The following is a 13511-nucleotide window of genomic DNA, read 5'->3' on the forward strand; positions in this document are numbered from 1 at the left end:
AAATATAAAATTGCTAGCTTCAATATTGCAGAAGTGACATTACATGAGCAATTTTGACCCATATATTTGACCTTGAAGGATGAACGTGACCTTGACCTTTCACCATTCAAAATGTGCAGGTCCATGAGATACACATGCATGCCAAATATCAAGTTGCTATCTTCAATATTGTAAAAGTATTCATAAAATAAGCAATTTGGGCCACATATATTTGACTTCTGACCTTGAAGGATGACATTGGCCTTGACCTTTCACCACTTGAAATGTGCAGCTCCATGAGATACACATGCATGCCAAATATCAAGTTGCTCTCTTCAATATTGCAAAAGTATTCATAAAATAAGCCATTTGGGCCACATATATTTGACCTCTGACCTTGAAGGATGACCTTGACCTTTCACCACTCAAAATGTGCAGCTTCATAAGATACACATGCATGCCAAATATGAAGTTGCTATCTTCAATATAGCAAAAGTTATTGCAAAATGTTAAAGTTGGCGCAAACCAACCAACAGACCAACCAACCAACCAACAGACAGGGCAAAAACAATATGTCCCCCCACTACTATCTTTGAAACTTGGTATGAGTATATATATGGATAAGAGGATGATGCACGCCAAATGGCATTGTACACCATCGAATAATAACGGAGTTATGGCCCTTTGTATCTTGAAAAAATGCTTTTTTTGTGTGTCCAGAGCCATATCTTGGAAGTGATATGACGGATTTTATTGAAACTTGATATGAGTATATATATGGATAAGAGGATGATGCACGCCAAATGGGATTGTACACCATCTGATAATAACGGAGTTATGGCCCTTTGTATCTTGAAAAAATGCTTTTTTTGTGTGTCCAGAGCCGAAGCCATATATTTTAAGTGTTTTGACGGATTTCATTGAAACTTGGTATGAGTATACATATGGATAAGAGGATGATGCACATTGGCCTTGTCTATCCGTCCAGAATACTTTTGTGTCCAGAAGTATAATGGCGGGGGATATCAATTCAAAGAATTTGCTTGTTTAATCTAAGTTATGACATTAAATATTTTAATTTTCAGTCACCACTTGGGGCAGGATGCTAGCTGTATGCACATGTTTTTATGGGCTAGTGCAATGTGACCTTCACAACGGAACAATCTGTGGAGTGATCACTGATCATGTGATCCTCAGTAATACTGTGGAGACAAGAACGTTAAAGAATGGCCTGGCTGGAGGTGGAAGAACAGCTATCAGGAAACCAAAAACTTGTCCAAGATTTTCATAATATTTACTAGACTCATATGGAACATTTTAATATTTTATTATTCATATTAAAGTGAAACAAAGATTTGTGTTATATACCAACTTTGGAAATGTTGCCACAAGAAGAATCTGAATTGGACGATTCATTTGTCTTATTTAAATCATTAAAGACAAAAACATATTTTCTGATTCAAAATTATTAGCTGGGTCTATGGACCCTTTCTTTCTCCTGAAAGGATCAACTCCGAGGACTGGCAGTTACTCGACAGCTAGGGCCTAATTTGCCAAGGATGTCCTGGCCATGAAAAAAGAACTTAGAATTAGATAGAACAAAGAGTCTCACAGAACAAATCGTCAGAAAGAAGATGAACTCAGAATGTGGTGTTTGTTTGATTGAAGCTGAGGTTTTGTATTGGTCAAGTGACGCAGAAAAAATTTATTTGGGAAGATATGTTACTGAGCAACAAAAGTGTTTACCAACATGGATGTGATTGTGTTGCAGTCTGGACCAGTGTCCTTTAATGCCTGTGTTTACCAATTGTAAGTTTATATTTGTAATGTTAATTATTGTCATGCCCTAGATTGTTCATGCAAACATGTGTTTATGTACATGTACATTGTTCATTTTCACCGTTAATGTTTTGCATCTAAATGACTATGTCACTGTTATTTAATGCTTTTATTGGATGCTGTGTGGAAGTTAGAGCTGATAACAGCCGATGCCTACCTTTTGCACTTCTTTATTATTTGTAATATCCTTTTTAAAAGTCTCATTGTATTAGCGTCTGTTAATGTGGCAGCCATTTTTGCATAAACAGGAAGTTGATTTCCTGATGCTGACATAAGTGCCTTCATAAAAATATATTTCTTTTTTTATGAAATACTGCAATTGTTGTTCAAGCATATTTCAATGTAAAAATATAATTTGTTCAGGACAAAAAGTTAGATAATGATGTCTCTACCTTTGTTTCTTGTTACATGTGTATAATGTTTATGTGTGTTGAAACTGCAGTCAGTTCTTTATTCCAAGTAAGTTTAAGAGAACTATTAATGTACATAAAAGTATTGGGCCGAGGGTTGCTGTATTGTTGCATAATGCTGCTCAATGGTGTTTGCAATATTGCAGCAGCTAGATGTGATATCAAGGGCATTTCAGCAGGCATCATACTTCTTGTAAAATCACTTGTAAAAAATTACTGTGATGTATGCTTCTTGAAATTCATTCTGTATCCTATATCCTGTCAACTTTCCATAGAAAGAATTTGTATGTACAAAAGAATTGGTTGGGTTAACAACTCTTAATGTGGAGCACAAATTTAACGAAATTAAATAGGTTAACTGTAAATCATGTGATACCCAAATGCAATACTTGGTAACATGTAAATCCTGTGGTATATGAATACAATTATAGGTTAACTGTAAATCATGTGATACCCAAATGCAATACTTGGTTACATGTAAATCCTGTGGTACATGAATACGATTATAGGTTAACTGTAAATCATGTGTGATGTCCAAATGCAATACTTAGTTACATGTAAATCCTTTGGTACATGAATACAATTATAGGTTAACTGTAAATCATGTGATACTCAAATGCAATTATTGGTTAACTATAAATCATGTGGTACCCATATGCAAATTACATTGACTGTTAATCATGTTGTACCCAAAAACATGGCTTTGTTAATCTGCAGGTTAACTATTAATCACATGGCACCCAAATACATGGGTTGGTTGAAGTGCGGTTAACTATTAATCACATGGCACCCAAATACATGGGTTGGTTGAAGTGCAGGTCAACTTTTCATCACATGGCTCCCAAATACATGGGTTGGTTGAAGAGCATGTTACTTTTCGAAAGATTGAAACAGTTGATATGTAATAAATGCTTTCCATTTGTGCAATATCGATAGTGTTCCTTTAATGTCATTCTATTTCGCATGTACACTTATTGGAAGTGATTTGGTGTGATTCTACTTTCACAGTTTTTGTTGACTGCCCGTTAGTGTGTGGTGGTGTTGAAATAATTCAATAACATTTGCTGTAAAGTGTTGTAAAATTGATTTTAACAAGCAATTCGTTGAATTGATATCCCCCGCCAATATGCTTCTGGTCAAAATGTGTTATATTTGACACTCAAAAAAGCATTTTTTTTCAAGATACAAAGGGCCATAACCCTTCAATAACGCATCAAGCATCAACGAAGCAGACGACAATTTGAGCGTTTTTAGCATAACCAATTCATTTTATGATCCGCCACAACTTAATTTCCATGAGGACAACATCAGCATTTTGAGCACAACAAACCCTTTTTACGAAGAACCCACCACTAACGAGGAAGACTCTAACAGTATATTCAGCGAATCCAATCCATTTTATGAAGCACAACAACGTTATTTCCATGAGGACACATTCAGCATCTTGAGCCTAACAAACCCTTTTTACGAAGAATCCACCACTAACGAGGAAGACTCTATGAGTATCTTTAGCGAATCCAATCCATTTCATAAAGGTCCAAGAAGAGAGCATCTCGAAGTAAAAGCGATCTCGAGCAAACTAGGGGACGGGGATGCACGTGCTGTTGATCCCACTGAAGTGATGCTGTCTGTCGATGTGAATAGTCTGTGTATACAAAAGAAGTCAAAAATGATGCAGGACATCAGGTAGATATATATTGACCATTATCTGAGTTCATGTTCTATATGAATCGTTTAATTTTAATTATATAGCGCATTTGTATAAGGTCGCGTTTGTTAATCCATAGTTGAGTGATTTTATAGACGGCGTAATATAATTAAGTATTGTAAGTGTGACAATTATATTCTTTACCGTACATCTGCAATATCGTGTGTCCATATATTTTATAAATGTGCTATTGACACTTGCTCGAATGGATTGAGAAATATCATGTGGGAAGCATTCAATACAACATGTTGTGAATATACATCGCAATATCTATCACTCAAAAGAGGCCATTACGAATGACAGTTGTCAGGTTCCTTATGGATTTTCTCTTTGTTGATTTCAGGGAGATTGCCGACGAACGCAAATGTGAACAATACGGGAATTCATTTCAATGCTAAGAGGGTTCCTTTAAAGATCTACGAAAACACGAACATTATCTTTTTATGTGAATATAAACTACAAATATATGATTTTTTTTGTCTTAACACTGCTGGTATTAATTTATTTTACTTGTGGTGAATCATGTTTTACTACGGGATCGTAAAAATGCTTTTTTTTCTGCAAATATACAACATACATGAATAACTCAGGATTAATGAATTATGATTAACTCGATATAACACTCATCCGACAGTAAATAGTGTTTGATAGTCAATAAAACTATGCAAATGTGCGACGGTTCCTCTCCTAACGTACGGAATCCCGTTAAAACCATCTCATATGCCTTGATTAATTTAAAACTCGTTACTCGACAGTACAATGACGATAACGCGACAGCAGCACGTATACGATAACACGTCAACACGCTAGTACGACGATCCAAACGCGATAGAATAATACAAACAACACGACATTAAGACTGTACGATAACGATAATGCGATGAACATTAACACTGTAAGCAGAGCTCTAGATAAGAGGCGTATCTGCGTATTTACGCATTGAAAAAATTAAAAAACGCATTAAAAATCGGCCCAGTACGTAACAAAACGCTTTACAAATCTTGGTACGTATTTTAAATCGATTAAAGTGCGTAACCGGTTTAACAATACTCCAGTTAAGTTTTTAGTGTAAGGTAACCTTTGAATCAAAAGTAAGTCAATCAAAATAAGCTTGTAATAAAAATGGCGGCCCATCATGCTTGTGGATCGAAAAGGGACGTTTTAAGCAACTTGCGGGAATATTTAAAAAAAAGTCTGTTCATATCGTCTTTTTAAATATATTCTGTTTGCAGTTAAAAATATAAATAACAAATAATAATACTATTTCTAGATTAAACACGCCTTTTACTTTTTCCGTTTCTATGGAAATGGAAAATACCCCTAAATATGTCTAACCCTTTATGGCTGAAACAAAGGAGTAAAATACGCATTGACAATAATATCAGGGGGTGAAATACCCTTTAGACGAAATCCTTATCTGGAGCTCTGACTGTAAGATTAGGATAATGCGATGAACATTAAGACTTTACCATAACAATAATGCGATGAACATTAAGACTGTACGATAACGATAATGCGGGGATGACTGCAAGCATCGTACCGTCACATTATGGCCTGTATTATAACTGTACTCTTGCTGCATTATTGTAATTGCACTGTTGAGTTATCATTATCATTATATCACCTTTTAGTGCTCATTCCCATTTAAAGAGTTTTAAAAAACTGACATATATTTACTCTAAATAAATGAAATGACCATGATAATATAGTAATTATTGTAGTGTTATGCACATAGAAATGGTTACGAGAACCTATGACTGCAATTATGTGCGATTATGAACTAGTTTAAGCGCTCACCAGACTATCATAGTGTAAGCACGTGAGTGGCTCAAAGAGCGCACGTGATATGATTTATGTGCAACTTGGACATATTTACATTCTAACGTAGGGGTGTTATGGTTTGCGCTTTAGTACCTTCTCGTGCGTTCTTAAGAGTTTTTAATTGACATTTTAGCATCTTTACTATTGAACTTTAACATTTACCTTAATAATGCATTTTAAATGGACCATTTCACAGATTTTGGCAGATATTGAAGTTTGACATTAAATACTTTATATGGATAAATGTTAACATTGGATCTAAAAAGCTACAGTGAAAACAATAAGCAAAGAAAAAAAACCAGTAACCCTCAACTGGCCCCGAACCACTGACCCTGGAGTAAACGTCTAACGCTTAGAACACTCGGCCATCCATGCTCATAGTCATACAATGAGTGATGTTATTTATAATTTGTTTAAGCAATCCTAGTAGTGTCACAAAATATAACGTCAACAACAAAACTCTCCAAAGTATTCAATCGTTTTGCGTTGCATCGCTTTATAATTTTCAGGTTTTTTACACCGTCGAAAGATGCATAATGGATCTTTTAGAGCATGGTAAATGTTTAGTATTACTGTTTTCTCACAAATATCATTACTACAACGAACATGTGCGAATCTGAAACATTTTTTTTTCATTTTGTCAATTTAGCAACAAGTAAAAAGGTCCCTTTAAGCGTTACTATAGCACAGTATGGCCTTAATGTACGCACGTTATCATAACTACATGTGTACGTTCGACAGTGGAAATGTATACGTAAGTTGGTGAAATTCTTTAAGGGTGCTCTTGGTCGCATTTATATTGCCGTCTTAGCGTTCTCAATCGGCAATAAAAGAATTGAGCCCATAGTACATGCATCGTGTCCATTTCATATTTCCTGTACCCAGCGAAGAATTAGGATGAAACTTTGCTACAATTATCAGGTCATTGAGACGATACTGTGCAAGAAGCAGAAGTCAGTAAAGCTGGATCAAGGTCAATGTAATACTTCTATGTCAGACCTATATCCTGTACACATTTAAGGGCTTTTATTTAACTTCGCGTCACTGATAAGGTCATCGCAGTTTGAAATTTTGATTTAAAGAAGCGATAGTCTGCAAAAGATGTTACAAAATGGTTGACATGACCGATGATCGAATGTTAAATAAGTATTACGCCTAGATGAGTTTTGAATCACATGGACATTTTAGTATCTATTATCAAACATTCTCTGCTTATTGTTCTGCTAAGAGCTAAAACTGAACCCCATACTTTACTCATCTCAACATAGCTAATACTTGATCACTTTAAAAAAACAAACACATTGACTCAATAACACATGTACCGCACTGCAAACTATTGACACAAACAACCAAAACGCATTGAAACGCCAAATTTTTTTTACGGACAAACATTGGAGTGCTTTCAAGTTAGCTTGAAAATTACATTAAGCTTTAAGTTGAAAAAATCTGAACCAAAAGTGTTTTTATGCATTAATTTATCTTTGAACATCGGTTGACTGTTAGGAAAGAATACACTTATTCCTATTCCCATTTGGTCCCATTATAAAACTGTCATCTTTCAGAGCATGTTTTCTTGCCTTTCCAACATATCAAATTTCGCGAGCCTGGTCTCGTTATGAAATCGATCTGTCCTCTTTCAAAAATTGCAATTACATGTAAAATGATACCCTCTCTAGACTTGTAAGAAAGTAAAATTCGCCCAAATGCAACCAGTCTAGGTATGTCGGATTTCGCCAGCGAGATTTTCGACACAAGCATAGTACTTTAACAAACGCACCCCAACGTTCATCTTTCAAGGAAGTCTCCACTTCAATGCCCCAAAATGTTGCAGACAAACATACGATACATGAAATAACGTTAAAAAGCCCTGGTGCAATCGCTCAGCGACTTTTATACAGTAATAGAAAAAAAACTCTTAAGTAAAAGGACCATGGAGGGATACAAAATTATTTGAACCACGGAGGATACAATATGATTTGGAACGAGGTAGATGCAAAATGATTTAGTGTACTGTACCTTTTAGACATTGTAACGTTCGTAAGAACGTTTCTCATGAGAACAATAATGACGTCAATCCACGACGTCGTTTCCATGGCATAATATTCGACCTGATTGCCGCAGTAGGACGTAAGTTTGAACGAACGTAGGAAATGGCTAACATTGAGAGTATTAAAGTTAGGAACTCGCTGTGGAAGAGAATGTAATGCAAATTCAAAAAGAAAAATATCAATTAATTGGCAGCGCGCTTCAACAAGGCGTTTGCTGGGCTTTTTTAGTGTGCATCTAAACAAGTAGAGGAGACTAGCGAAATGTACGTTTACATTCCAGCGGCCACGGGTTCTGCCAGGTAGTTGGTATTAACGGACCGCTTCCACAAGCGAATGCGGATTAATTCTGTGCCGAGGGAAATCCAACCCTTCAATAACGCATCAAGCATCAACAAAGCAGACGACCATTTGAGCGTTTTTAGCATGACCAATCCCTTTTATGATCCGCCACAACTTAATTTCCATGAGGACAACGTCAGCATTTTCAGCACAACAAACCCTTTTTACGAAGAACCCACCACTAACGAGGAAGACTCTTAACAGTATATTCAGCGAATCCAATCCATTTTATGAAGCACAACAGTATTTCCATGAGGATAACATCAGCATTTTCAGCACATCAAATCCTTTTTACGAAGAACCCACCACTAACGAGGACGACTGTAAGAGTATTTTAAGCGAATCCAATCCCTTTTATGAAGGTCCGGGAGAGAGCATCTCGAAGTGAAAGCGGTCTCAAGCAAACTAGTACGGGGGTGCATTCGCTGCTGATCCGACTGAAGTGATGCTGTCTGTCAATGGATACAGTCTGTGTATACAGAAGAAGGCAGCAATCATGCAGGATATCAGGTAGATATATATTGACCATTATCCGAGTTCATGTTCTATATGATATAAATCGTTTAATTTTAATTATATATACATGTAGTTATATTTATTCTTTACCAAACATCTGCAATATCTTGTTTCCATATATTTTATAAATGTTCTATTGACCCTTTCTAGACTGGATTTAGAAATATCATGTGGGAATCATTCAATACATGTTGTGAAAATACATCTCAATTTCTATCACTCAAAAGAGGCCATTACGAATGACAGTTGTCAGATTCCTTATGGATTTTCTCTTTGTTGATTTCAGGGAGATTACCGACGAACGCAAATGTGAACAATACGGAAATTTATTTCAATGCTAAGAGGGTTCCTTTAAAGATCTACGACAGCACGAACATTATCTTTTAATGTGAATATAAACTACCAATATATGATTTTTTAAACACTGCTGTTATTTATTTATTTTACTTGTAGTGAATTATGTTTACTACGGAATCGTAAAAATGTTGTTTTTTTTCTGCAAATATACAACATACATGAAGAACTCAGGATTAATGAATTCTGATTAACTCGATATAACACTCATCCGACAGTATATAGTGTTTGATAGTCAATAAAACTATTCAAATGTGCGACGGTTCCTCTCCTAACGTACGGAATCCCGTTAAAACCATCTCATATGCCTTGATTGATTTTAAACTCGTTACTCGACAGTACATTGACGATATTGAGACAACAGCACGTATACGATAACATGACAACACATCTGTACGACGATCCAAATGCGACAGAATAATACAAACAACACGACATTATGACTGTACGATAACGATAATGCGATGAACATTAAAGGGATCTTTTCACGCTTTGGTAAATTGACAAAATTGAAAAAAGTTGTTTCAGATCCGCAAATTTTCGTTTTAGTTTTGATATTTGTGAGGAAACAGTAATACTGAACATTTACTATGCTCTAATATAGCCATTATATGCATCTTTTGACGATTTTAAAACCTAAAAATTATAAAGCGTTGCAACGCGAAACGATTGAATAATTTGGAGAGTTCTGTTTTTGTCGTTAAATTTTGTGAAACTATGAAGATTGCTTATATAAGGTATAAAATACGTCGAGAATGTGTACTCGGCGGAATAGCTCAGTAGGCTAAAGCGTTTTTACTTCAGGACTCTGGCAGGACTCCAGGGGTCACTGGTTCGAAACCTGCTCCGGGCAATGTTCTTTTCCTTTTTTAAATTTTATTCTTGATTTTTTACTGGTGCTTTTACGATCCAATGTTTACATTTATCAATATAAAGCATTTAATGAATACGTTAAAAAATGCCAAAATCTGTGAAAAGGCCCCTTTAACACTGTACGATAAGGATAATGCGATGAATATTAAGACTTTACCATAACAATAATGCGATGAACATTAAGACTGTACGATAACGATAATGCGATGATGACTGCAAACATCGTACCGTCACATTATGGCCATCGAACTGTACTCTTGCTGCATTATTGTAATTCCACTGTTGAGTTATCATTATCATTATATCACCTTTTAGTGCTCATTCCCATTTAAAGAGTTTTAAAAAACTGACATATATTAACTCTAAATAAATGAAATGACCATGATAATATAGTAATCATTGTAGTGTTATGCACATAGAAATGTTTACGAGAACCTATGACTGCAATAATGTGCGATTATGAACTAGTTTAAGCAAACACCAGACTATCATAGTGTAAGCACGTGAGCGGCTCAAAGAGCGCACGTGATATGATTTACGTGCAACTTGGACATATTTACACGAGCGTCATTGTGAAAACACTCGAGCACATATACGTATGCACCTGTGCGCGTTTACCTCCTAACGTGGGGGTGTTATGGTTTGCGCTTTAGTACCTTCATGTAAGTTCTTGAGTGTTTTTACGTGTGATTTTAGCATCTTTACAATCGAACTTTAGCATTTGCATAAAGAATGTAACTCGTGCCCTTTATTGCCATAACTTGTGCATGTGAACATAATTACGTGTTCATGCGACAGTGGAAATATATATGTAATTTTGTGAATTTTTTTTAAGTGTGCTCTTGATCACATTTATATTGCCGACTTAACTTTCCCAACTCGGCGTTCGCACTTGAATGTCAAACACGCACTAAATCATTTTGGCAGCTACATGTACCTATGTAAAGATTTCTTTTAAGAGGGCTTTGCAAACCATATTTGAAATGACATTAATGAATGTAACAAACACAAATCCAATAACAACATTTCAAACAAATTCTTCTATTATTTATTATGAGCTGTAACTTTAAAGTAACAAATGTTTATGTGATTACAATTGTTTTACAAAAACTTATGTCATTAATTGAACGTGACAATAAACAACAACGACAGTAACATCATCTAATAACTTTGTCTAACAATTGATTAAAATGTTAAATACAATAAGCAAAACTGGTTTGACTTGATATAAAACATTATACAATCAGAACATACTTATTTATAATTACAGGTATGATAAATGAACAAACATATACCTTTAATTAAACATGCATTATGTTGTATCTACTAAACCAATATCAGCGAGAAATAAGTCCATTTGGAGAAGCTATAAGCAAATGAGGCACAAAATGGCCCTATTGCTCCACTGGGTTATTAATACGGAAAAATCTTGAGCATCATAAAAGGGTGCTAAGAAAGAAATCTTTTTATACCTTAAGAAATTCCACATATTTAAGCATATGTTCAATGTCAAATGAAGACAAAGTTTGAAATCTGTTATTATAAGCATCTGATTTCATAAAACCCTGGAAACATCAAACTTTTAACAAATGTAAAACAAGAAACCGTCGGAGACGGGTGTTGCTCCCCAAAGGTTTTTTTTGTCACAATATTGCACTATATCAAATTATTCAGATAAAAGGAAACGTCTTGAGGGGCATAACTGTGGACAAAATAATAAGATGGATGGTTAAGCAACTTAAAAATTTCAAAGGGCCATAACTCTCTAAATAAATCATCTATCCAGAACCCACAAATAAAATGCGCATCTCCTCAAGGTAGTTAAGCTTCCCATAAAGCTTCATTGAATTCCATTCAGTAGTTGCACTATATGTACAGTTTATAGAAAATTTCAAAGGGCATAACTCTGTGAAAAATCATCCAACCATAACCGGCTGATTATATGCACATCTCCGGTAGTGAAGCTTCCCATAAAGTTTTTATTGAATTCCTGTAATAAGTTGCTGAGAAATAGCTCGGACAAGAATTGCACTATATGTACAATGGAAAATTTAAAAGGGCCATAACTCTGTGAAAAATCATCAGACAAGAACCGGCTGATAAAATGCACATCTCCTCTTGGTAGTGAAGCTTCCCATAAAGTTTCATTGAATTCCGGTCATTAGTTGCTGAGAAATAGCCCGGACAAGAATTGCACTATATGTACAGTTAATTAAAATTTCAAAGGGCCATAACTCTGTGAAAAATCATCCGACCAGAACCAGCTGATAATATGCACATCTCCTCTTGGTAGTGAAGCTTCCCATAAAGTTTCATTGAATTCCGGTCATTAATTGCTGAGAAATAGCCTGGACAAAAATTGTGCACGGACGGACGGACACACGGAAACACCGACGGACAGACGAAGCGGCGACTATATGCTCCCCCCCCCAAAAAAATGTGGGGGAGCATAAAAAACTGGTCCTTCTTTAGGCCTGCTCCTTTTCAGCAGCACCCTGTACCTTTCTTAGTTTTAGATCTTTCCCTCACAAATTACTAAATAGAGGGTTTAAAGAAAGAATGTTATTTAAGGAGAAAAATGAGTTCATGTGCAGACTAGCTGCACTGTTTTTACAATGTTACAAAACTGCTTGAGAACTTAAATACAGAACCAGCCAATCAAAGAATAAAAAAAAAGAAAAGAAATGCATAAGAATATAATGAATCTTTTTATTTATTTATAGCTCTGTGCAGTTTACTGGAACCATTTTGAGAAACTTTTGATGACGACCATCCAAGAAAAATTAAGTTTTATCAAAGTAGGCCCAACAATTTTATTAGAGAGGTTATCTAAGGAGCAGGTTATGTCCTGAAGAATTCACACATGAGAAAAAAACTGTCATAAGCTTGCTGGTCTTAAGAGTTTTGAGCAACAGATGATAAATGGGAAGCACCATTTATTGTAACAATAATGAATCATTACAGTAATGCATATTGTAAACATGTATACACATGTATGCAGCAGTAAATAAGACATTTCATTTCTGTGAGTAGCAATATCTAAAATTCATAAACTGTTATGCATTTTGGTATATTAATTGTAAGGACTTCAAAACAAAAGCAGTTAATACCAGGTGGCGATTTCGGTCAATTAAAAATCACATAATAGTTAAAAATCACATAATAGTATCTCCAGCACCAACACTCCAACAATGCATTGAACTGGCCTGCATGTTAAAGGGATCTTTTCACGCTTTGGTAAATTGACAAAATTGAAAAAAGTTGTTTCAGATTCATAAGTTTTCGTTTTAGTTATGATATTTGTGAGGAAACAGTAATACTGAACATTAACCATGCTCTAATATAGCCATTATATGCATCTTTTGACGATTTTAAAACCTAAAAATTATAAAGCGTTGCAACGCGAAACGATTGAATAATTTGGAGAGTTCTGTTTTTGTCGTTAAATTTTGTGAAACTACAAAGATTGCTTATATAAGGTATAAAATACGTCACGAATGTGTACTCGGCGGAATAGCTCAGTAGGCTAAAGCGTTTTTACTTCAGGACTCTGGCTGGACTCCAGGGGTCACTGGTTCGAAACCTGCTCCGGGCAATGTTCTTTTCCTTTTTTAATTTTTTTTT

The 13511-nt window shown here is 35.3% G+C and overlaps 2 protein-coding genes across 2 annotated transcripts in view; one reads left to right on the top strand and one right to left on the bottom strand.

Annotated features, from left to right (window-relative positions):
* LOC127879120 (uncharacterized) overlaps positions 1-4609 on the top strand; it is a 60605-nt gene extending 55996 nt beyond the window's left edge. Inside the window, exons 9-10 of the mRNA XM_052425797.1 lie at positions 1065-3914; positions 4280-4609. The gene's annotated coding sequence lies outside the window, so the exon portion shown is untranslated. The remainder of the gene's footprint in view (positions 1-1064; positions 3915-4279) is intronic.
* The window catches only part of LOC127879102 (rho GTPase-activating protein 26-like), a 177132-nt gene that overhangs the window by 86174 nt on the left and 77447 nt on the right, over positions 1-13511 (bottom strand).

This window comes from Dreissena polymorpha, chromosome 4 (genome assembly GCF_020536995.1).
Source record: "Dreissena polymorpha isolate Duluth1 chromosome 4, UMN_Dpol_1.0, whole genome shotgun sequence".
Lineage (NCBI taxonomy): Eukaryota > Metazoa > Mollusca > Bivalvia > Myida > Dreissenidae > Dreissena > Dreissena polymorpha.